Source organism: Bubalus bubalis, chromosome 2, assembly GCF_019923935.1.
Source record: "Bubalus bubalis isolate 160015118507 breed Murrah chromosome 2, NDDB_SH_1, whole genome shotgun sequence".
NCBI lineage: Eukaryota > Metazoa > Chordata > Mammalia > Artiodactyla > Bovidae > Bubalus > Bubalus bubalis.
The window spans coordinates 22,304,072-22,327,927 of NC_059158.1; the positions used below are offsets into that span (position 1 = coordinate 22,304,072).

The following is a 23,856-nucleotide window of genomic DNA, read 5'->3' on the forward strand; positions in this document are numbered from 1 at the left end:
TTTCCCTGAAAGACATATACAGGAATGCCAGTGACCACATTAGACATTTCAGACCAAAACTAGGAGCAGTCTAAATATACATCAAAAGTAAAATGGATTTAAAAGTTTTGATGCATAGTATTCATACAATGGATTACTACGAACAACGAAAAAAGAACTACTGATACTAGCAACAATATGGATGTATCCAACTTTTAAAAAAATGAATGAAAAATCCATACTCAAATTAGTACATATTGTATGATTCTACTTATATTATTTCAAAACACACAAAAAACTAATCCATGGTGATAGAAGTTAGAGAGTGGTATTGATTGGGATGAGTCACAAGGAAGCTACTGGGGGTTGAAATATCATTTATCTTTGCCAGAGCTATTGGTTACATGGCATGTAACCCATGAGGCTGAATAATTAAATTTCATCCATTTTTGTTTATATTAATTAAGCCTCAATTTAAATAACAAAAAAAGAAGAGAAGGAACAAAAAAGATCTCCTTGGATACCTCTTTGCCTCCAGTACATCTTATCTCTTTATTAGTATTTGAATTTCAAATTGTGGTCTGCAGACTGGTATCTGGCTAAGAATTGTTTTCTACCCATCTGAGAGCATGAGGAACTTTTTATATAAAGTGGAGAATGCCAGGACATAGGACTACTTTTGTTGAATACAGTAGAAACAATTTCAGGGGCTTTCAGAATTTCAGAAATAATAATCTCTGGAATGAGGAAGTGACAGCACCTGAGAGGCACCTGCCAAGTGAATTTTAATAAAAATTAATAAAATGTGTAGGGCTTCCCAGGTAGCTCAAATGGTAAAGAATCTGCCTGCAATAAAATGTGTATATCTGGACAAGCTCTCAAATCAGTCTCTGATTCAGAAAGAGTTGAGCTTTTTGCCTTTAGCTAAAATTTGGTGGGAGTGTAAATTCAGATACAAGTCTTTAGACAGCTACCTCTAAAAAATATTTTAGATTCTCTTACAGATTCTTTCTCCCTCAGCATTCCTCTACCAATCCAGGGTTTTACCCACTACCACCAGCCGTGCACCTCGCCCCCAGTCAGACCAAGCCTCAGCTTATGCAGGGGAAAGGCTGAGCTGGAAACTTAAGGAAAGTAATTAGAATGCAATGTGGAAATTTACACATGAGTGTCTCAACATGGAGATTAAAATGTGTGGAAATGAGACTATAAGTGTGCAAAACTACTCTGCAAATTCCATCGAGGAGCACATAGAATGAAGGAGAGAGAAAAAAAAAGAGAGGAGCCCAGCTGACCCCAGAAGGAAGAGGCGGGGTGGGGTGAAGTGCAGGAAGAAAAGGAGAAAAGGGACAGAAAGGAAGTGGGCAGAGAAAAAGCATCCTCAAAATTACTAGGATTTGAGGGGAGTCTGGGGGTCCAGGCTCCATATCTTTCCGTCTCTTCGTCCAGGTATGAGAGGAGCGATGCGTTCTCTCAAGGGATGTAGGCTTGTCGCAGAAAAGGATCTGGCTCCTCTAGTCCAAGACTATCTTGGCTTTGGGAGTGCCTCGCAGCTCTTCGCATCGTTGGATGGACAAGTGGAGTGCCTTGGGGACGTACTTGAGGTGAGTTTTCATTTAAAGTCATGGAACCGCTGGGATGGGTAGTTAGAAAGCTGCACAGATGCCCCGGTTTTCGCGCTTGGATGCTGTGGGACAGTCGAGCGGTGGCAGCTGCAGCTTTGAGATCCAAGGAAGCGTCTTACTTAAGGCTTTGCTTGAAACGCAAAATATGAGAAAGTTTCTGTTGCTCGCTCCACATACTTCCAAATCTTTCTCCTGAAGAAACTCTTCCTAACATTTGCAACAGGCTCCTTTACTCCTTATATGATGCTAGAAGGAGTCTCAAAGGAGTCTGAAGAGCAGAACAGGAACTGAAGACCTTGGTTACAGAAAGCCAGTCACAGAACAAAGGGTGATACCTACAGAGGAAACCACTCTCCCCTCACTCCTTGTACAGGCACAAAGGCAATATAGAGGAGTCCTTCACAGGCCAAGGGGATGACCTCAAAATTGGCTGTACAGGTGACTTGTGACAACTGATGGACAGTTATAGCTTCCTCTGGAGATTAAGAAAAGGAGAGGGTGCATTATGGAAGATCTCCAGGTTTCCTGGCTTCTGTAGATGGAAAAAGAGACTGCTTTCCGAACATTTAACAGATTTCTTGCCTGGTTTTCCCTTTTGTGGCTGAAAAAAAAATTTTTTTTAAGTGTATCCTCCTGTGGATCTCTGCTTAGGCATTGTGAGGCCAGAATCTGAAACTGTACAAACAGCTCTAACCTGGAGATATGCACTGTTCAGTAGTTTGGAAGAAGGGTGTCCCTGGAGAGTAAGTAGATTGAGGTTGAAATGGATGTATTGGGATTGGGAGTACAAGAATTCATTATCTATCTGTGGAAAGCAAAGAAATGAATTTTCCCCTGGATTGATCTTGGACCCTGGAGTTCAGAACGTTTGCCATTTCAGACTGGAAACTTCCCTAAAATACCCGTGTGTGCTAAGTCTCTTCAGACTCTTTGCAACCCCATGGATTGTAGCCGGCAAGGCTCCTCTGTCTATGGGCTTCTCCAGGCAAGAATACTGGAATCGGGTAGCCATGCCTTCCTCCAGAGGATCGGATCAAACCCGTGTCTCTTATGACTCCTGCATTGGCAAGCGTTCTTTACCACTAGTGCCACCGGGGAAGCCCCTTAGAATACCCAGAAAAGCACTATTTCCCTTTATAGATTTCTGCTGAGGTGACTGCTATCTTTTCCTCATTTATCATTTGTTTGTAGTTAAACAACTTTTATGTAAGCTCCAGAGTTTGAGGGTCTCTGATGGAAAAAGTGACCACCAGTGCATCAAGTTGTTAACCACTGGCAGTGAAGTCTAGTGAAATATTTTAGTGAAATCTTCTTCAGCCTCCTGCAACCTGGGTTAGGAAGGAGCTAGAATAAAAGAACCACAAAAGAACTTGAGTGCTTAACTTTCTGACAAGGAATCAGGTGGTCTATCCATTAGGTCAACACAGACCGCCACTTGCTGATACTTTCAGATTCCATACAAGTGGGAATTGGATGGTTGGGAAAACTGCTACTTGCTTTTTATAACTTTTTGGTGGCGGCAACTGCTGAGAATGCTTAGAGAGATTCGGTCAATAACAGAGCTAACAATGGGTAACCTTAGTGAATGGGCACGATTCCTTCCTCTGTAAGGTTAAGAAAGACATGCCATAGCCAAGAAGATTGAGTGTGACAAAGATATTTCAGGAAGCAAGAGGTCTTAGAGTACGTGGGCAAGAAGAATATATGAAAATGTGGGTACTGGGGATGGAACCCAGTGTCTCATGCATGCTAAGAACTGAGCCATACCCTCAGGTCCTCAATGAGTTCTCAGAAGACTTTTCATACCTTCTAGTGACCAGCATTGCATCTGAAGACCAAGTTATCAAAACAAAACAACCTTAAGTTCAATTCTGCTATTTCTAAACTTCTTAGCTTTATCCTCTCTCAGGCATGGTTGTTCCAGGAGAAAGAAACCTTAATGATAGAAAGAAAGGCACTGTTTCTGATTTGCAGTCAGCTTATGAGGAACTTGCTTCAAAGTTGGATTCCCATCAGATTAGATTGCCTGAATTGCACTTTCATTCAAATCACTTGGGTGAGTCCTGGGACAGAACATTCTCCTGCAATCTTTTTGAATATTCTCTGTATTCTTTGGGCTCTTGGATACATTACATACTCCAAAAAATAAAATAAAATTTACTTAAGTGCATGTGAAAATACTCCAAAATTGAATATGAATAGAAAAAATCTAACTGTATTTCAAAAGGATAATATAACCTCATTCAAGAGAAAAATAGAGAACACATCCAAGTAAATGTTTTACACAGTACTTTATCTCAATTGTAAAGACAAGAAAAAAAAGCAAACAAATCATAACCTCTATGCAGAAGGGTTATTGTTTGTAGTGTTAAGGGTATGTCAATTCTGATATTTTGTATGAATTTTACTTTTATTTGGTATGTGTGAATTTACCTTTGTGTGATTGGGGAAATGAATACATATATTGTTGAAATTCAGGGCTTTCACTATGGGGTGAAGGAGGTAAGTAACAAGTAACTGTTGGCACTGGATAGGAAATGTATATGTGTGTGTGCATGCAAGTATGTATGTGTATCTGTCATTTTCCCTCTAGATCTGTCTAATAGGGCTAGGAAAGCTAATACCTAAGTATCAGTAAGTAATGCTAGCCCAATATCTTGATTTTTGAATATTGATACCCACTAAAAGGAAACAGAGCTACCAGTAGGATTCACAGACTCTAGGACTGGACCAGAGATAGTATAAGATGTACCTAAGATGCCTTTATTTTTTGGGCTTCAAAATCAATGCAGATGGTGACTGCAGCCATGAAATTAAAAGATGCTTACTCCTTGGAAGAAAAGTTATAACCAACCTAGATAGCGTATTGAAAAGCAGAGACATTACTTTTCCAACAAAGGTCCGTCTAGTCAAGGCTATGGTTTTTCCAGTGGTCATGTATGGATGTGAGAGTTGGACTGTGAAGAAAGCTGAACGCCGAAGAATTGATGCTTTTGAACTGTGGTGTTGGAGAAGACTCCTGAGAGTCCCTTGGACTGCAAGGAGATCCAACCAGTCCATTCTGAAGGAGATCAGCCCTGGGATTTCTTTGGAAGGAATAATGACGCTAAAGCTGAAACTCCAGTACTTTGGCCACCTCATGTGAAGAGTTGACTCATTGGAAAAGATTCTGATGCTGGGAGGGATTGGGGGCAGGAGGAAAAGGGGATGACAGAGGATGAGATGGCTGGATGGCATCACTGACTCGATGGACATGAGTCTGAGTGAACTCCAGGAGTTGGTGATGGACAGGGAGGCCTGGAGTGCTGCAATTCATGGGGTTGCAAAGAGTCGGACACGACTGAGCGACTGAACTGAACTGAACTGAAGATGCCTTTCCATACTATAATATAAGTGCTCAAAAATCATGAAGATAATTCAAAAGGATCCAGAAACCAATCTGAAGGGCCTCTCACTGGTCAGATCAGGGGCACTTTGAGATGAATAATGACAATAAATGATTACAATCCTTGGATACTTAAATGAATAAATGTGGAAGAAGGAAATTTTTTCTTTACAGTGGTATGCCAACTAATAAATGCAGGGGAAATAATGAAGTTTTTAAATCACCATTTACATGGAGAAGGAAATGGCAACCCACTCCAGTTATTATTGCCTGAGAAATCTCATGAACAGAGGAGCCTGCCAGGCTACAGTTCATGGGGTCACAAGAGTTGGACATGACTTAGCAACTAAACAACAAAAACATTTGTGATATGTCTGGCTTTCCTACTGTTATGGATTGTCATATCATTGTGGTTGGAAAAGAAAGTTAGAGTAATTTCAATTATATTAAATTTGTTAAGACTTGTTTTGTGACCTAACACATTATCTATCATGGTGAGCATTCCATGTATGCTTGAGAAGAATGTGTATTCCAGGGGTATTGGATGAAATGTTCTGCATATGTCTGTTACGTTCATCTGATCTGATGTGTAGTTTAAGTCCAATATTTCCTTATTGATCTTAAAATGGGGAGATTACTTTGGATTATACAGTTAGGCCTGATGTACTCACAAGTGTCTTTAAAAGAGAGGGACAGAGGGATTTCACATACAGAGAGGAGAAGGCAGTGTGACCACGGTGGCAGAGATTGGAGTAAGGCCGCCACAGGCTAAGGAATGCCACCAGCCACCAGAAGTTGAAAGAGGCAAGACTGGACACACACCCCCCAGAGCCTTTGGAGGGAGCACCACTCTGCCAACACCCTGATGTCTGTCTAGTGATACTAACTTTGGATTTCTGGCCTCCAGAAAGGTAAAAGAACAAATTTCTGTCGTTTTAAGCCACCAGGTTTATGCTAACTTGTTATGGCCTCTGTCGGATACTAATAGACTTGTACTCTGCCAGCTATCTTGACGGGTTTTGAGGGTCATGAAGTCTAAAGAGTGCACCACTGAAACGAATGTCTTAGGTTCTTGTGAGCAGGCAATAAGTAAAAGAAGAAAATACAACTCAAGTCACAGCTGGAGGTGCCGGGGATTGAACCCGGGGCCTCGTACATGCGAAGCACGCGCTCTACCACTGAGCTACACCCCCTCCCTGAGTCACTGTCTGTGAGGGTTCTTCTGGAAATACCTCACTACATTCTGTGGGCCTCTTCCCATCTGGTGTTTGTTGTTTTAGCAGTATTATGTGTTGCAGCAGGATTTACGACTTCTTTAAGACAAAGGAAGTCAGGGAGTTGTGAAGGATGCTGATTCTTTAGCAAATAAACCTTGAAGTGGAACAAAAAATACTGAAAAAGTGTCAGAAAATTGACCGAGTTTTCCTTAGATAAAACACTTATTGCTATTTGATGTTTGCTTTACAGGAATGTTAAGGACAAGATTTTAATGGGAAACCCCAGGTGAAAATAAAAATCACCATCAATTCGTTCAGCGATTTATTTCCAACACTCGATTCATTTTTGTTACATCCTGAAGGCAACTAAGAAGGTTTATAGAATGGTCTAGGAGAATAGTGCTCAAGGTATAAATTAAACGGGCAGATTCAGGGATGGAAAGAAGTGTGGAATTTTAAAAGCAAGTTAGTAGGTTGTAAGACACAGGTTGGAGAGACCTACTGGATTTACAGAGCAAGAAACAAAGTGGGAGGCACATAAAAGAGAGCCCCATCACTCAAGAAATAGGAAGAAAAGCAAAAGAGAAGTTAGTTGTTCTTTTGCGTCCTTGGCAGTGAAAGTAAGGAGTCTTAAAAACTGGCGATTTGTTTCATATATGATATTATACATGTTTCAATGCCATTCTCCCAAATCATCCAACCCTCTCCCTCTCCTACAGACTCCAAAAGACTGTTCTATACATCTGTGTCTCTTTTGCTGTCTCACATACAGGGTTATTGTTACCATCTTTCTAAATTCCATATATATGCGTTAGTATACTGTATTGGTGTTTTTCTTTCTGGCTTACTTCACTCTGTATAATAGGCTCAAGTTTCATCCACCTCATTAGAACTAATTCAAATGTATTCTTTTTAATGGCTGAGTAATACTCCAACTGGACCAGGCTGTGTATCCTGCATTAACCACATGTTACTTTTATTGTATTGCATATAATCTTTTGAAATTTCTACCCTATATTTCCTATGGTTTTCTCATACTAAGTTCCTGACTTTTCCACTCAGTCCTCTTCTCCCTTAAATTACAGAGGTGAATTTCGTTGGAGAAGTCTACGATTGAAAAGGGGGAAAATATTCCATTTGGACCTTAGCCCTAATATAATAAATAAAACCAGTGGTGAAAATTCATGATATTCTTTTACATGTTTAGTCTATTTGCCTTTTGCAACTTGATGAATTCCTGTGCTTCAGTTCAGTTCAGTTGCTCAGTCGTATCGGACTCTTTGTGACCCCATGGACTGCAGCATGCCAGGCTTCCCTGTCCATCACCAACTCCTGGAGCTTGCTCAAACTCATGACCATCAAGTTGGTGATGCCATTCAACCATCTCATTCTCTGTCATCCCCTTTTCTTCCTGCCTTCAATCTTTTCCAGCATCAGGGCCTTTCCCAATGAGTCAGTTCTTTGCATCGGGTAGTTAAGTATTAGAGTTTCAGCTTCAGCATCAGTCCTTCCAATGAATATTTAGGACTGATTTCCTTTAGGATTGGGGTTGGATCTCCTTGCAGTCCAAGGGACTCTCAAGAGTCTTCTCCAACAATACAGTTCAAAAGCATCAATTGCTCAGTTTTCTTTATAGTCCAACTCTCACCATGACTACCAGAAAAACCATAGCTTTGACTAGACGGAACTTTGTTGGCAAAATAATGTCTTTGCTTTTTAATAAGCTATTTAGGTTGGTCATAACTTTTCTTCCAAGGAGAAAGTGTCTTTTAATTTCATGGCTGCAGTCACCATCTGCAGTGATTTTGGAGCCCCAGAAAATAAAGTCTGTCATTGTTTCCACTGTTTCCCTGTCTATTTGCCCTTAAGTGATGGGCCCAGATGCCATGATCTTAGTTTTCTGAATGTTGAGCTTTAAGCCAACTTTTTCACTCTCCTATTTCACTTTCATCAAGAGGCTCTTTAGTTCTTTGATTTCTTTCATAAGGGTGGCATCATCTGCATATCTGAGGTTACTGACATTTCTCCCGGCAATCTTGATTCCAGCTTGTGTTTCATCCAGCCCAGCATTTCTCATAATGTACTCTGCATAGAAGTTCAATAAGCAGGGTGACAATATACAACCTTGACGTACTCCTTTTCCTATTTGGAACCAGTCTGTTGTTCCATGTCCAGTTCCAACTGTTGCTTCTCGACCTGCATACAGAGTTCTCAGGAGGCAGGAAAGGTGGTCTGTTATTCCCATCTCTTGAAGAATTCTCCAAAGTTTTTTGTGATCCACACAGTCCTATGTTTGGAGCATGTGAATACATTTCTCTTAACATAGTAGATACAAGCGGCAAAAAGACATCATAAAATTGTACTTAGAAAACAAAAAGAGAGAAAATATGTCAACAAAATAGAAAATGACCTATTACCCCTATTAAAGAAAGTCTGGCTCCTGAGCACTAGCTCTTACTCTTTCTTTGAAGAGGTAAATCCTAAAATGAAGACATTTAACTTGGGAAATATCTTATCCTACTTAAAATTTTGATGAAATCAAAACTACAATGAGATATCACCTCACACCAACCAGAATGGCTATCCTAAAAGAATCCAGAAGCAATATATACTGGAGAGGGTGTGGAAAGAAGGGAATCCTCCAACACTGTTGATGGGAATGTAAACTGGTACAGCAGCCATTATAAAGCAAAATATGGAGATTCCTTAAAAAACTAAAAATAGAGCTATTGTATGACCCTGCAATCTCACTTTTGGGTCTATATCCAGATAAAAACATGATCTAAAAGAATACATGCATCTCAGTGTTCATTGCAGCACTGTTTACAGTAACAGAAGCAACCTAAATGTCCATCAATAGAGAAATGGATAAAAAAGATGTGGTACATATATACAATGCACTATTATTCAGCCATTAAAAATGAAATAATACCACTTGCAGTAACATGGATGGACCTAGAGATTGTCAAACTGAGTGAAGTAAGTCAGACAGAGAAGGAGAAATATCGTATGACATCCCCTATATGTGGAATCTAAAAAACAAAGGATACAAATGAACTTGCAAAACAGAAAGAGACTCACAGACTTAGAGAGCAAATTTATGGTTGCCAGGGGGGAAGAATGAGGGGAAGGGATACTTAGGGACTTTTGATGGACATGTATGCACTTATATTTAAAATGTATAAGCAACAGGGACCAATTGGATAGCGTATGGAACTCTGCTCAATGTTATGCGCAGCCTGGACAGGAGGGGAGTTTGGGGAAGAATGGATACATGTATATGTATGACTGAATTCCTTCACTGCCCACCTGAAACTATCACAACATTGTTAATAGGCTATAACCCAATACAAAATAAAAAGTTTTTTTAAAAAGTTGCTGAGCATAAAGAAAGATATGAGCTTCCTAGTTCGTATTGGAAGTTAGCACCATCTTGACTGCAAACCTGCAAAACATTTTATTTAAAAGAAACTTGACATCTAATTCAATTATGTATACTGATTTAAAAATACTAGTAAATATCATATTACCATGAGAGGGGAAACAGTGTCAGTCATAAGAATACAAAACTGGTTCAACAATAGAAATACATTTTTGCAATTGTTTTTACTACATTAGAATAGGAAGTAGGAAAATTATTAATAAAATAAGCCATATATTTATAATATATAATCATTTTAACCCACATTGGAGCACTCAAACCAGTGACTCAAATTTTAACGTGCAGAGGAAACACTTAGGGATCCTGTCGAAATGTTGGTTCTAGTTCAGTAAGTTTGAGGGGGAACTGACATCCTGCATTCTAACAAGGTACCACCAACAGCTTTAGTCCAAGGACCCAGGGTCTGGAAAATTTCTTTCCGATAGAGGGCGCAACAGTCTCAGATAAAATTACTTCTGTAACTTAACTAAATTATCTAGTTAAGTCCTATTCTCCGGTAAGAGTAAAAACAGACCAAAACTGGAAATTAATCTCTGACGTTTGAGATCTTCAGCCCAAGGTACTTCCCAATGGGGCTATTGATGCCTAAGTGTAACTTCTTCATATCCACTGATGAAAATAAATTTCTTGATTTCCCGAGTTTGGAACGCTGTCTTCTTGCTCAATCTGCAGTCTAATCATGGCCAACACGGCTCAGAGAACAAAACACGCTAAAAAAAAAAAAAAAAAAAAAAATTGGCTTGAGATCGTGTGTTTTTCTTTTGTTAAATTCTGTCATCCTTGTCTCTTCTTTCCTGCTTTTTACATATTAATAATACTGCAAAGTGAAACCAAAGGCAAAAAGGCTCGTCAATTTGGTGACGGGCTTTCTGTTCGGAATCTCGAGCTGCTGAATGAGCCCAGGCTTTGTCTTTTCCTCCTTACGCAGCCACCCTGAGTGTTGCCAAACCGGAGGAGTAGAAAAAGAACAGCACTAATACTAATAGCAAATAGTTGTTAAGTAGGTTTACTTTCTTTTTGAGCAAGGAAAGGCGTTCAAAACTGGAGGTGCCGGGGATTGAACCCGGGGCCTCGTGCATGCTAAGCACGCGCTCTACCACTGAGCTACACCCCCTGCCCGAAAACGAACCCTCGGGAATATATTCAAGACAGAAGACAGTTTTGGGTCAGTTTTACAAGAATTAACATTAAGCTAAAGTCTAGTGTGTCAAATTTCACTAATTTCCAAAAACCTTAAAACTAGAACCTAAATATAGGTCCTATATCATGCTTTGCTAAAAGAAGAGTAAATTGCATTCTAGACGGAGAGCCCCCGTTGGTGGTCCTGGGACCTTTTTGCTTCTGTCTGTCTGGAATCACTTCCCTGCCGCAGTTAGAAGAGCCTGATGAAATATTTTCTCTCTTTTCTTCACTTTCTCCTTTCTTCACTTTCTCTTCCCTAGATGCTTTAAAGGACTGCCAGAAAGTCACAAAGTATATAATGCAGTGGAAAGCAACCAAATTAGCTCCAGAAGACAGAAGATGGAAGGACAAATGGAGAGCCGTTTGTTTCGGCCGCCGAGAGAGGGGGCTCCTTGGTTATGATCGCACCCCCTTAGGGGTAGAATAGAAGGCCATTAAAGAAGGTTAATGTGACGCGCATTAACCCTCGGTTAAAAACTCTTCGCGCTGCTGGACTAGTTCACTCACCCCATCTTTCTCACAGGCTCTGAGCCTCTCGCGTCCAGCCCCATAAACCAACAGAGCCTCAGTTAACATTGGGAAAGTTGCTTAAACGGGCAAAAGACACAATAAGGTATTGAGGTAAATACTTCTCCAGTCAGAGATGAAAAGGATGTTGATAACAATAGCAAATAATGAACTCAGTTCAAGATGTTAGAAATGAACAAAATAAGCCAAAAATAAGGAAGGGTTGATAAAGACAAACGAGAAAATTAGTTTTTTTTTTTTTTTAAGTAGAACTAGTTAAAGAAAAAAACTGGATATTTGAAAAGTCGACAAAGTTCTAACCATTGTAATCAAGAAAAGGAAAAAAAGTGCAGACACACAAAACTAGAACTGATGGGAGGAAATATCTATCAAATAACTATCAAACAGAAAAACTTTTTAAAAATCATAAAGACACAACTAGCAAATGACTTGAAAACTTTAGATGAAGTGGATTTTATAAATGCACTATAACCTAGATAGCATTGCCAACAAAGGTTGGTCTAGTCAAGGCTATGGTTCTTCCAGTGGTCATATATGGATGTGAGAGTTGGACTGTGAAGAAAGCTGAGCACCGAAGAATTGATGCTTTTGAACTGTGGTGTTGGAGAAGACTCTTGAGAGTCCCTTGGACTGCAAGGAGATCTAACCAGTCCATTCTAAAGGAGATCAGTCCTGGGTGTTCATTGGAAGGACTGATGCTAAAGCTGAAACTCCAATACTTTGGGCACCTCATGCGAAGAGTTGACTCATTGGAAAAGACTCTGATGGTGGGAGGGATTGGGGGCAGGAGGAGAAGGGGACGACAGAGGATGAGATGGCTGGATGGCATCACCGACTCGATGGACGTGAGTTTGAGTAAACTCTGGGAGTTGGTGATGCACAGGAAGGCGTGGCATGCTTCGATTCATGGGGTCGCAAAGAGTCGGACATGACAGCGACTGAACTGAACTGATACCCAAATTACTTCTTGTAGAGTAAGAAAGTCTAAACATGTCATTACTATAGAAAAACAGTTGAACAGGCAACAAAGGGAACCAAGCACAAATACTTTCACAAAGAAAATTTACCAATATCAGAAAATCATGATGCTGCTTAAAATTTTCAAAGCATGGAGAAAGAAGGAGCTCTTCCAATTCATTTTATGAGTACGATGTTCATCACAAACTTTTTCAGTTTGCACAGAAAATGAAAAATATAGTCTAATTTCACATAATACAGAATGTCCAAGTGGGGTTTATTCCAGAAATACAAAGATCACTCATTATCAAGGAAGACATTAACAAAGATTCTCTCCTCTACCAATCTCTACTCAGGATTCCCTGAACTCTTTTCCAAATAGAACTTGACTTTTGGATTTCTGTTTTCTTCTCTGTGTTGTTCACTTTTAGCAAGAATCCTGTTAGGCTGGTTTGGCTAGAATCCTCTATTTGCATATCTGGTTACCCTTCATATCTAATTGTGTTCCTTATCCTCTACCATCCCCTAGGTAATGTCTGATCACCTTGGACTGCTTTCAGCAGGAATCCTGTTTGGTTGGTTTAGCCAGAATTCTGCCTTACCTCGGATGTTTCCTCTTAGTAATTTTCTATCCATTGACCCTCAACCCACCCTCCCCTGGTCATTAGCTATAAATTCCCACTTGCCTATGCTGTATTTGAAATTGATTCTATTTCTGTACTGAGGCCTTTCCCCCATCACAATATTCCTGAATGAAATCATTTTTACCTCTTATCTACTGTCCAGCTCTGGTTTATCTTTGACAATATTAATATAATCCATCAAATTAATAAAATTAAGGAGAAAAACCATACATGATCATCTCCATAGTTGCATGATAGGCATTGACAAAAGTCAACATATATTCAACACTGTAGAGGATTGAATAATGTCCGGCAAAAATTCATGTCCACTTGGAACCTGAAAATGTGACCTTATTTAGAAATAGTGTCTTTAAAGATATAATTGGTTTAAAAGACTTCATATTGGATTAGGGTGAGTTCCTAAATCCAATGACTGATGTCCTTACAAGAGGAGAACATGCAGAGACAGAGATACAGAGGGATCAAGGTCATATGACGATGGAGGCAGAGATTAGAGTGATGCAGCTACAATCCAAGGATTGCCAGGAGCCACCAGAAACTAGGATGAGGCATTATTTGAAAGGAGATACAGATGTAAGGTAATCTGGTTAATTACAAACTCAGAAATAAATTAAACACACACACACACACAACTCAGAAGCATGGCAGCAGGAAGAACTCCATCAATGTGCTCATCAGAGAAATTGTGGAAATTTTATAAATTATCTGGAAATGGTTCTAAGGGCATATGTCATATTAAGAAAGGTTAATTCAAGAAAATATACTAAAGTTCAGTAATAACAATGAGAATCTGTGTCATTTGAATCACAACCTACTCCCTCCCTCTCTCTTCCCAGGCCAGGCTGATAGAAACTCTACTCCAAACCACACAGCCAAGGAAACAAAGTTCCCCCTCCCCCAACCCATTTCCGTTTGGAGAGCTCTAGTATCTTTCCTCCATTTCTAATCATACCCTCAGCTCCTTCTTGCAGAGACTAAGTTCTGGGAAAGTGCAGCTAAGAGGTGAGGGCTCTCATCTTTCCACTCATGGAAAACAGATTCTATTTTATTGTAGGGCCCCTTCATGGCCATCATGAGACCAAGGTTCCAGGCCAGGAGAGAGCTGCCAAGAAGACCTAAGCCTGTTGCCTCTTGCCCAGCACCCAGCTACTATAACAGGAGTGTTACTCAGAAAGAAGTATGCTACTGTCTGCCCCAGCTGAAAAGCTGAAGGGAATCCTTCAAGTTGAAGCAAGAAGCTGATGAACAGCAATACAAAATGGAACAAAAATATAGAACTCTTTGGTAAAGGAAAACAGACAGATAAATATAGAATCCTGTAAAATTGTAATGTAGCTGTATATGCTACGCTATGCTATGCTAAGTCACTTCAGTTGTGTCCAACTCTGTGTGACCCCATAGACGGCAGCCCACCAGGCTCCCCCATCCCTGGGATTCTCCAGGCAAGAACACTGGAGTGGGTTGCCATTTCTTTCTCCAATGCATGAAAGTGAAAAGTGAAAGTCAAGTTGCTCAGTCATCTTTAAATCTGGTATAGAATTTAAAAAGCATAAAACTTAATTATAACTCTAAGTTAATGATTACACCATATAAAAGATATTTTGTGTCATCAATAATGAAGTAGGAGAGGGCAAAGATTATTATAACTTTTAGATGTTTTACGTAATTGTATACACAAAGGAAAATGAGAAGGAAATCAAAGCATGTCTATCTCAATCAGTTGCAGCAGCTATAACAGAATCCTTATGTATTCTAAAATAAGCCCCTCTCATTCTAATAAACATTAAATCTATTGAAAATTAGGAATGAGAATAGAAGTCAAAATAATTTGGTTGAGGAGAGAGAGAAATTATTGATGCCATGTGCTGTTTTTGGTATGAGGTAGCTGTTTGCAACCAAAAAAAAAAAAAAAAAGAGAGAGACAGAAAATATTCATAGGTGGTAAGAGTTCTGTTGCTTTTGAATTTTCTGGTTAAAAACTGAAAGGAGATTCTGACTTAAATCCCAAGAGGTCCTCTTGAGGCTTTTGCCCTGAAGAATGATTTAAAGTGGGGAACTGCTTTTAATACACTAGGTCCCTCTCACTTCACTGTCCCAGAGACCAAGCAGTCATATTTACTTAGAACAAATGGTTCTTCTCACGTTGGGACAGTTGTTTGTCTCAGCAGTTTTTGTAAGGTCTGAAAAGACATGGATCATGTGAGCAAGAACCTACCAATGTGGAAATTCTAAAAAGAATCCAAAAAAGATGGAGACCAGAGGAGGCAGTTGTCTAGGCTGACTGCTAAGCTTTTCAGAGGCAGGCGGTCTGGTGAGGTCGGATATGTGTATATTCAAAAGCTGATGAAGCAGACTGAGATCACCAGAGTTATCTATTGATATGACTGTATTAATGAGTCTCCTATGATCCCTCTCTCAGGTAGAGAAAGGGGGCCTATATCCCTACTTTCATATGCTGACTAATGTTCCCCCTAGACAACTCTAATTTGTTGATGGTCTGTATCTTCAAAAATTCAAGGTATACTGTGCTGGAGACGTAGCAACTTCTTAACACTCTGTAAAGGAAGCTACCCCTTTGCCAATATATACTCAGATGACTGCATTAATAGTTCTAATGTGAGGATCTTTGCTAAAGATTTAGGAGGTAACAAATATGCCAGCAAATTTGGAAAACTCAGCAGTGGCCACAGGACTGGAAAAGGTCAATTTTTATTCCAATCCCAAAGAAAGGCAATGCCAAAGAATGCTCAAACTACCGCACAATTGCACTCATCTCACATGCTAGTAAAGTAATGCTCAAAATTCTTCAAGCCAGGCTTCAGCAATACATGAATCGCGAATTTCCAGTTGTTCAAGCTGGTTTTAGAAAAGGCAGAGGAACCAGAGATCAAATTGCCAACATCTGCTGGATCATGGAAAAGCAAGAGAGTTCCAGAAAAACATCTATTTCTGCTTTATTGACTATGCCAAAGCCTTTGACTGTGTGGATCACAATAAACTGGAAAATTCTGAAAGAGATGGGAATACCAGACAACCTGACCTGCCTCTTGAGAAACCTGTATGCAAGTCAGGAAGCAACAGATAGAACAGTTAGAACAACAGTTAGAACAACAGACTGGTTCCAAATAGGAAAAGGAGTAGTACATCAAGGCTACATATTGTTACCCTGCTTATTTAGCTTATATGCAGAGTACATCATGAGAAACGCTGAGCTGGAAGAAGCACAAGCTGGAATCAAGATTGCTGGGAGAAATATCAATAACCTCAGATATGCAGATGACACCACCCTTATGGCAGAAAGTGAAGAGGAACTAAAAAGCCTCTTGATGAAAGTGAAAGGGGAGAGTGAAAAAGTTGGCTTAAAGCTCAACATTCAGAAAATGAAGATCATGGGATCCGGTCCCATCACTTCATGGGAAATAGATGGGGAAACAGTGAAAACAGTGTCAGACTTTATTTTTGGGGGCTCCAAAATCACTGCAGATGGTGACTGCAGCCATGAAATTAAAAGATGCTTACTCCTTGGAAGAAAAGTTATGATCAACCTAGGTAGCATATTCAAAAGCAGAGACATTACTTTGCCAACAAAGGTCCATCTAGTCAAGGCTATGGGTTTTCCAGTGGTCATGTATGGATGTGAGAGTTGGACTGTGAAGAAGGCTGAGCGCCGAAGAATTAATGCTTTTGAACTGTGGTGTTGGAGAAGACTCTTGAGAGTCCCTTGGACTGCAAGGAGATCCAACCAGTCCGTCCTGAAGGAGATCAGCCCTGGGATTTCTTTAGAAGGAATGATGCTAAAGCTGAAACTCCAGTACTTTGGCCACCTCATGCGAAGAGTTGACTCATTGGAAAAGACTGATGCTGGGAGGGATTGGGGGCAGGAGGAGAAGGGAACGACAGAGGATGAGAAGGCTGGATGGCATCACTGACTCGATGGACGTGAGTCTGAGTGAACTCCGGGAGTTGGTGATGGACAGGGAGGCCTAGCGTGCTGCGATTCATGGGGTCGCAAAGAGTCGGACATGACTGAGTGACTGAACTGAAATGAACTGAACTGATCTATACAGAGAGTACATATCATCTCGGCTTTTTGTGATTTTGGAATGCTATAATATAGAAACATGGAGATTTTTTATTTGTCTTGGCAACCTCAATTAAAAATTGGAAAATATTGGGAGTTCCCTGGCTGCCTAGTGGTTAGGATTCTAGACTTTCACTGCCATGGCCTGGATTCAATCCCTAGTTAAGGAACTGAGAGAAGGCATGGCCGTCTCCTCAAGAAACGAAAATGCTAATGATTTCTTAGAGGAAAAATAGTTCAGTTATGAATACTGACTGGAGAAGGAAATGGCAACCCACTCCAGTACTCTTGCCTGGAAAATCTCGTGGCTGGAGGAGCGTGGTAGGCTACAGTCCATGGGGTTGCAAAGAGTCGGACACGACTGAGGGACTTCATTTCACTTCACTTCACTTCATGAATACTGAATCCTACTCTAAAGGCAGAATTTTGAAGCTAAAGAAAAATGCCAAAAAACATGATTTTAAGAATCTAGAAGGACATTTTAAAAAACAACAATCTACCATTACAGGGAAATTTTGGCCATCTCAGAACTCATACATAGCAACGGATTTTGGTGTCCCCAAGATGACCATTTGGTGGCACCTAAGTCATTCTCCAGAACTTTGATGCTTACATCATGTACAGGAAAGCATTTACAACAGCAAGGACAAATTCCTCCAAACTCTTCAAAGTTATTATTAGGAATACCTACCAAGAAGCTCTTTGGGTAGCTGAATCTTTGCTATCTGTATTTATCATACCTCCCCTCCCAAAAAAGAAAAAAAAAAAAAAAAAAAAAACTGAAGTTAGGGCAAGGCTTCAGTCCTTTATCTCAAAGACTGTTTGGATATTTACAAATAAATTTCATTCAGTTGTCCAAAGTTTTAAAAAATTAATGATTCACATTCTACTTCATCAGGTAAAAAGGGCAGAACTTATTTAACACAATAAGAACTCTATCTAGACATGAAGCTTATATTATAATTTAAAAGTTACTCAGGAGCAATGAGTTAAAGAAGCGCATATAAAATATAAAAACAGAAGGAGGGAGCGGGGAAAGAAGGGGAGGCTGTAATGGGGTAAGAGGGGTAGGGAAAAACAAAGGAAAGCGTTCCTTCCTCTCCTCAAATCTATTCCTTGACCCAGCAACAGCCCAGAAAACGAAGGGATCTAAAGAAAATTTCCTGTGGACTTCACATTTGCTCTTATTTTTTCTGCTTTCTGTGTTTCTTGCTCTTAGATGATACTGCGAAATGTAACTATTGTAATTGGATTTGTTAATTTGGTACCTCGCTTGTTTTTCGGTTTCCGCAGTCCATGTCTTTTGCCAGCTGACTCAGCTACCCACGGTGGTGTTAAGGCCCTAGGGCAAAAATGGGTCCATATTAAAAACAAAATAGTTCTTTTTGTGTGATTTAAAAGACCTGAACGAGAACAAAAGAACCAGAAAAGAAGACAGGCGGTGGATGTTCTTAGCAAACGAGGATGCGTCTAATGCTGTTAGAACCCAAAACAAATTCCGCACCTCCCCAAGAAAACTGGAGGTGCCGGGGATTGAACCCGGGGCCTCGTGCATGCTAAGCACGCGCTCTACCACTGAGCTACACCCCCTCCCGCCATAATCTCTTCAGGATTATTCCTATGACCCGTCAATATAGCTTCCGCAAAAGAAACTTCACGTCATGAAATTCAGTTTTTGAACTTTCTCTACTGAATACTGTCTTGTAACTAGGCTATAAGAACGAAAACTAAATATTATACCGAAAGTCCCTTCTGGTCCTGAGCTCTCTCACTACGGGTCACCCTCTCGGACACCAGCTCGACGGCCATGCCTGGGGCGAAGGGGGAGCTCCTGACTGGCCGCCCCCAGGGAGAGGTCTGGGATAAGACCTCTGCTTAAATAGGTTGCCAGAAAACCGTAAGTATAAAGCCGGAGGATAAAAAGAAGCCCTAAATGGAGCCATAGGGATTTAGGTCCAGGTAGGAGAGAAGACTGGGCCCGCGTCGGTCGCTTCCCTCATTCGGGTAAGCTCGCGCGTCAAGACTCAGAGTCGGGGACACGGCATGGCGGCTGCCTCTCCCAGGCTTTCAACTTCGGGTCTCGAGAACCACCGAGACGTGCGTGTGGAAGAGGAGAGAAAGAAACCGAGCAGCCTTAGAGCGCCCCCTGTCGGAACTGAACGGTACCCAGAAGGAAGGCGTTTTAAGGCGTAGGCTTGATCCGCAAAATGATTTAACTGTATAAACCCTTCAGGAGCCTGCAGTAGTTAGACCCTTTGACCTCCGAGGGGCAACCCTCAGGCGCTTCCCGCCGTTCTCTGACTTTGGGTACCAGGGTCAACCCAGAAATGAGTATTGGGAGCAAATCCTAAATCATTTTCCATCTAAGCTTTCTCCTGATTCTCACTCCTGTGGACTCTTGGAGACCTCAAATTACCGCCTCCCTTTCGGCTCCTCCCCAACTCCGGATCTGCCCGTCCTGGCGGATCCGACCAGGCAGAGCCCTAGAGGACTTGAGGGGGTCATCGGATTTTGGTGTTCAGTCGCTCAGTCGTGTCCGACTCTTTGCGACCCAGTGGACTGCAGCACACCAGGCTACCCTGTCCTTCACCATCTCCCGGAGCTTGCGCAAACGCCTGTCCATCGAGTCTGTGATGCCATCCAATCATCTCGTCTTCCCCTTCTCCTCCTGCCTTTGGGTATACAATGCTTGGGCCACAGGCGACTCTCAGAGAGGCTAAAGGGACGTATGAATGCTTTTTAGACAACACTGTGGAGGGGGGGAGGGGATTGTCGGGGGGATCCATAAAGATGGAAAATCACCTGGAGGAACTGAATAAAACTATGGATTGCTGGGCCCCACTCTCTAGATGCTAAGTGCTCTCAGAATCTTGGGTTCTTACGTTATTCAACTGAAAAAGGGACCCTCCTACACTGTTGGTGGGAATGTAAGTTGGTGCAGCCACTATGGAAAACAGTATGTTCGTTCCTCAAAAAACTAAAACAGAGTTGCCATTTGATCCAGCAATTCCACTTCTGAGCATACACCCAGACAAAACTAGGTTTCAAAATAAACATGCACCCCTAAGTTCATTGCATCCCTATTTACAACAGCCAAGACATGGAAGTATTCTAAATGCCCATGGACAGATGAATAGATAAAGAAGATATGGTGCATATATACAATGGAATATATCTCAGCCATAAAAAAGAAACAAAGAATGCCATTTGCAGCAGCATGGATGGACCTAGAGGTTATCATGTTAAGTGAAGTAAGAGAGTGAAAGACAAATATCATATGATATCACCTATATATGGAAACTAAAATACGACACACAAACTTATCCATGAAACAGAAACAGACTCACAGAAATAGAGAAGAGACTTGTGGGGGAGGGGGGAGGGATTGGGAGTTTGAGATTTGCCCATGCAGATTTGGAAAAGGAAATGGCAACCCACTCCAGTATTTTTGCCTGGAAAATTCCATAGACAGATGAGCCTGACTACAGTTCATGGTGTCCCAAGATTTGGACATGACTTAGCGACTAAACCACCACCACCAGGTACAGACTGTTCTATATAGAATGGGTAAACATCAAGGTCCTACTGTATAGCACAGGAAACTGTATGTTCTGTGCTGCTCCTGCTGCTGCTGCTGCGTCGCTTCAGTCGTGTCCGACTCTGTGCGACCCCATAGATGGCAGCCCACCAGGCACCGCTGTCCCTGGGATTCTCCAGGCAAGAACACTGGAGTGGGTTGCCATTTCCTTCTCCAATGCATGAAAATGAAAAGTGAAAGTGAAGTTGCTCAGTTGTGCCCAACTCTTAGCGACCCCATGGACCACAGCCCACCAGGCTCCTCTGTCCATGGGATTTTCCAGGCAAGAGTACTGGAGTGGGGTGCCATTAGTAAACCATAATGGAGAAGAATATAAAAGAGAATGTGTGTGTGTGTGTGTGTATATATATATATATATATATATATATGTATAAATGAATCATTTTGCTGTACAGGAGAAATTAGCATTGTAAGTCAACTATATACTTCAATAAACTTTTTAAAATTATAAATGTCCCTCAATTGAATATGATAAACAAACTTAAACTAGTTTGGGAACAACTGGACCTGAAACTCTAGGAACAGAAACTGACATGAACTAGGATCCTGGAAAAGTTAATACAGGAGGAGGAGAAAACAAGAAGGGAAAAAAGGGTACCCTTGAGCAGGAGACAGAATTGTGGGAGGAAGACTGCTGAGGAGTGGGTCTTTCAAAGCTATGGTAAACAAAACAGTATGGTAAGGTTTTGGCATTAAAAAAAGACACACAGGACCCTCCCTGGTGGTCCAGTGGTTAAGACTCCAAGCTTCCTGGGAGGGGAGGGGAGAAGGGAAGGGGAAGGGTGGCATAGCTGATCAGGGAACTAAAGATTCCTGGTGGGGTGCACCAAAAAGATATAATTCTGTTGCTTTTAATATTAAGGGCTTCCCTAGCTCAATGTTAACGATCTGCCTGCAGTGCAGGAGACCCAGGTTTGATCCCTGGACTGGGAAGCTCTCTGTAGAAGGGAATGGAGACGCACTCCAGTACTCTTGCCTGGAGAATTCCATGGAGAGAGAAGCCTGGTGGGCTACAGTCCATGGGGTCTTGAAGAGTTGGACAGGACTGAGTGACTAACACTATGATAAAAATATCTAAATTTTAAAAATGAATAAAAAACTTGAACAATGAAGAGGATGAAGGAATAAAAAGTACCAAAAAAAAAAAAAAGGTACAAAATTGAGTTCAGTTCAGTTCACTTCAGTCGTGCAGTCGTGTCCGACTCTTTGCAACCCCATGAACTGCAGCATGCCAGGCCTCCCTGTCCATCACCAATTCCCAGAGTTCACTCAGACTCACGTCCATCAAGTCGATGATGCCATCCAGCCTTCTCATCCTCTGTCATCCCCTTCTCCTGCCTCCAATCCCTCCCAGCATCAGGGTCTTTTCCAATGAGTCAACTCTTTGCATGAGGTTCCCAAAGTACTGGAGTTTCAGCTTTAGCATCATTCCTTCCAAAGAAATCCCAGGGCTGATCTCCTTCAGAATGGACTGGTTGGATCTCCTTGCAGTCCAAGGGACCCTCAAGAGTCTTTTCCAACACCACAGTTCAAAAGCATCAATTCTTCGGCACTCAGCTTTCTTCACAGTCCAACTCTCACATCCATACATGACCACTGGAAAAACCATAGCCTCGACTAGACAGACCTTTGTTGGCAAAGTAATATGAGTTAGGGGAGATCAATTTTTGCTTGCAAATGGAATGGATGCCAAGATGAAAATCCAAAGGAATCCACTAAGGAGTTTAGACTTCAAAAGTTTGTTTTCTCCTCTGGAATATAGTCACCTGTTTCCAAAGACTGCAACTTGTATAAAACTCATTTCCAGCTAGCATCAATAGTTTGCCTTCAAATTTCTAAATTTGTTTGTTAGAGGATATTAAGATTCCTTCAGTCTGTATTTTCATTCTTGGCCAAACGATTATTAATAAGGTCACAAACTCTAAAATTTTTTTTCTTAAAATCATGTGTCAAAATGGTTTCATTTCTGCAGTATCGTCCATAACAGAACTGAAAATGGCAGGTCTATAGCTTGTTGAGCTTTATATCTGCCTCCATTTCCTTTTTACCTCTCTGAAATGTAAACTCTAAGGTTTTAAACTCTAAAGTTCTTTTTATGCAGTGCAAATACTGTGATTTCTAAATATGATTGGGGGAAGAAAAATCTGTTAAGCAGTCAAAGTAGTGGAGGCAAAGGAGAGGGACAGAGTTGATTTAGAGAGATTGTGTGAAGATGAAATTTGGGGCAAGTAGCCTGACCATTAGCTAGATTTCTGAAAAAAGAAGATGCATTCCTTCTTCCCGTTTCAGTTCAGTTCAGTCCAGTCAGTAGAAAGGCCCCCGCCCACCCCGGTCTACATAACTTTTGTACTTTACGTGAGAAGGGTCTCCTACAGTTGGCCGCGTGGCCTAATGGATAAGGCGTCTGATTCCGGATCAGAAGATTGAGGGTTCGAGTCCCTTCGTGGTCGGTTTTTTTCCATTTGCTGGTCTGATTCCCTGCCAGGTTGGAGAGGCTTAAAATCTGATTTGCTTCCTTTCCTCTCTTGATGCTGTTGCCCGGTTGTGAGTGAGTTCAATCAAGTAATCGGTCAATTCGTTCTTATTTAACAATTATATATTGGAGGCCTGATGTTTGACGAGTGCTATAGGCATGAACGAGGAGGGACTAGCACGTGTCCTCAAGGAGCTTACTTTCTACCGAACCCGACAAATGAAATAAACACAGAAACAAAACAACTAAAACTTGTTTCACGTCCTATGAAAGAAATAATTTATAGGCTGAAATAAAAAATTAGGGATGGGGGCTTCTTTAGACGGAATTTTATTATTCCTGGCTTAATGAATAATAGTGCTATGATATAATAGCTCGCTGAGAATATGAAGGCACTTGGTCTTTACAAAGCTGAAATACTGAACTTTTGAGGGGGCAGGGATCACTTAAAAAAAATCAACTAAATGGGGAAATGGCTAGCTAAATTTCTGGAAACAAATATCTGACTAGGATTTCTATAATTGTAGCTCTGAATGTTTTGAAATAGATGTTCTCCAGATTTTCATTAGCTACCATAAATATAATTGCCTCTACCTCCTCCCTTTAGAAAAGCATAAAGGCAGAAGCCACCAAAAGCTTTTATTCCAATTGAACTGTACTCTGGAGCAACTTTTGTGTAGTCATGAGACCTTTAGTTTTTAGCAAGAGCACAAATGCCACAAATGGAACTGAAAACTATGGTATG

General features: G+C 41.0%; 1 long non-coding RNA gene and 4 other non-coding genes across 5 annotated transcripts; 1 reads left to right on the top strand and 4 right to left on the bottom strand.

The window, feature by feature from the left end:
• Positions 1-6,110: 6,110 nt before the first annotated feature.
• Positions 6,111-6,182, bottom strand: TRNAA-CGC. Its single transcript has one exon. It is a non-coding gene; the product is annotated as a tRNA-Ala (tRNA).
• Positions 6,183-9,644: 3,462 nt separating this feature from the next.
• Positions 9,645-20,256, bottom strand: LOC102415176. The gene is made up of 3 exons (XR_328292.4): positions 18,781-20,256; positions 18,309-18,382; positions 9,645-10,358 (listed from the first exon to the last, which is right to left on the bottom strand). It is a non-coding gene; the product is annotated as an uncharacterized LOC102415176 (long non-coding RNA).
• TRNAA-AGC lies at positions 10,691-10,762 on the bottom strand. The gene has a single exon. It is a non-coding gene; the product is annotated as a tRNA-Ala (tRNA).
• TRNAA-AGC lies at positions 18,559-18,630 on the bottom strand. The gene has a single exon. It is a non-coding gene; the product is annotated as a tRNA-Ala (tRNA).
• A 2,759-nt stretch (positions 20,257-23,015) lies between the features above and the next one.
• On the top strand, positions 23,016-23,088 carry TRNAR-CCG. Its single transcript has one exon. It is a non-coding gene; the product is annotated as a tRNA-Arg (tRNA).
• The last annotated feature ends 768 nt before the right edge of the window (positions 23,089-23,856 follow it).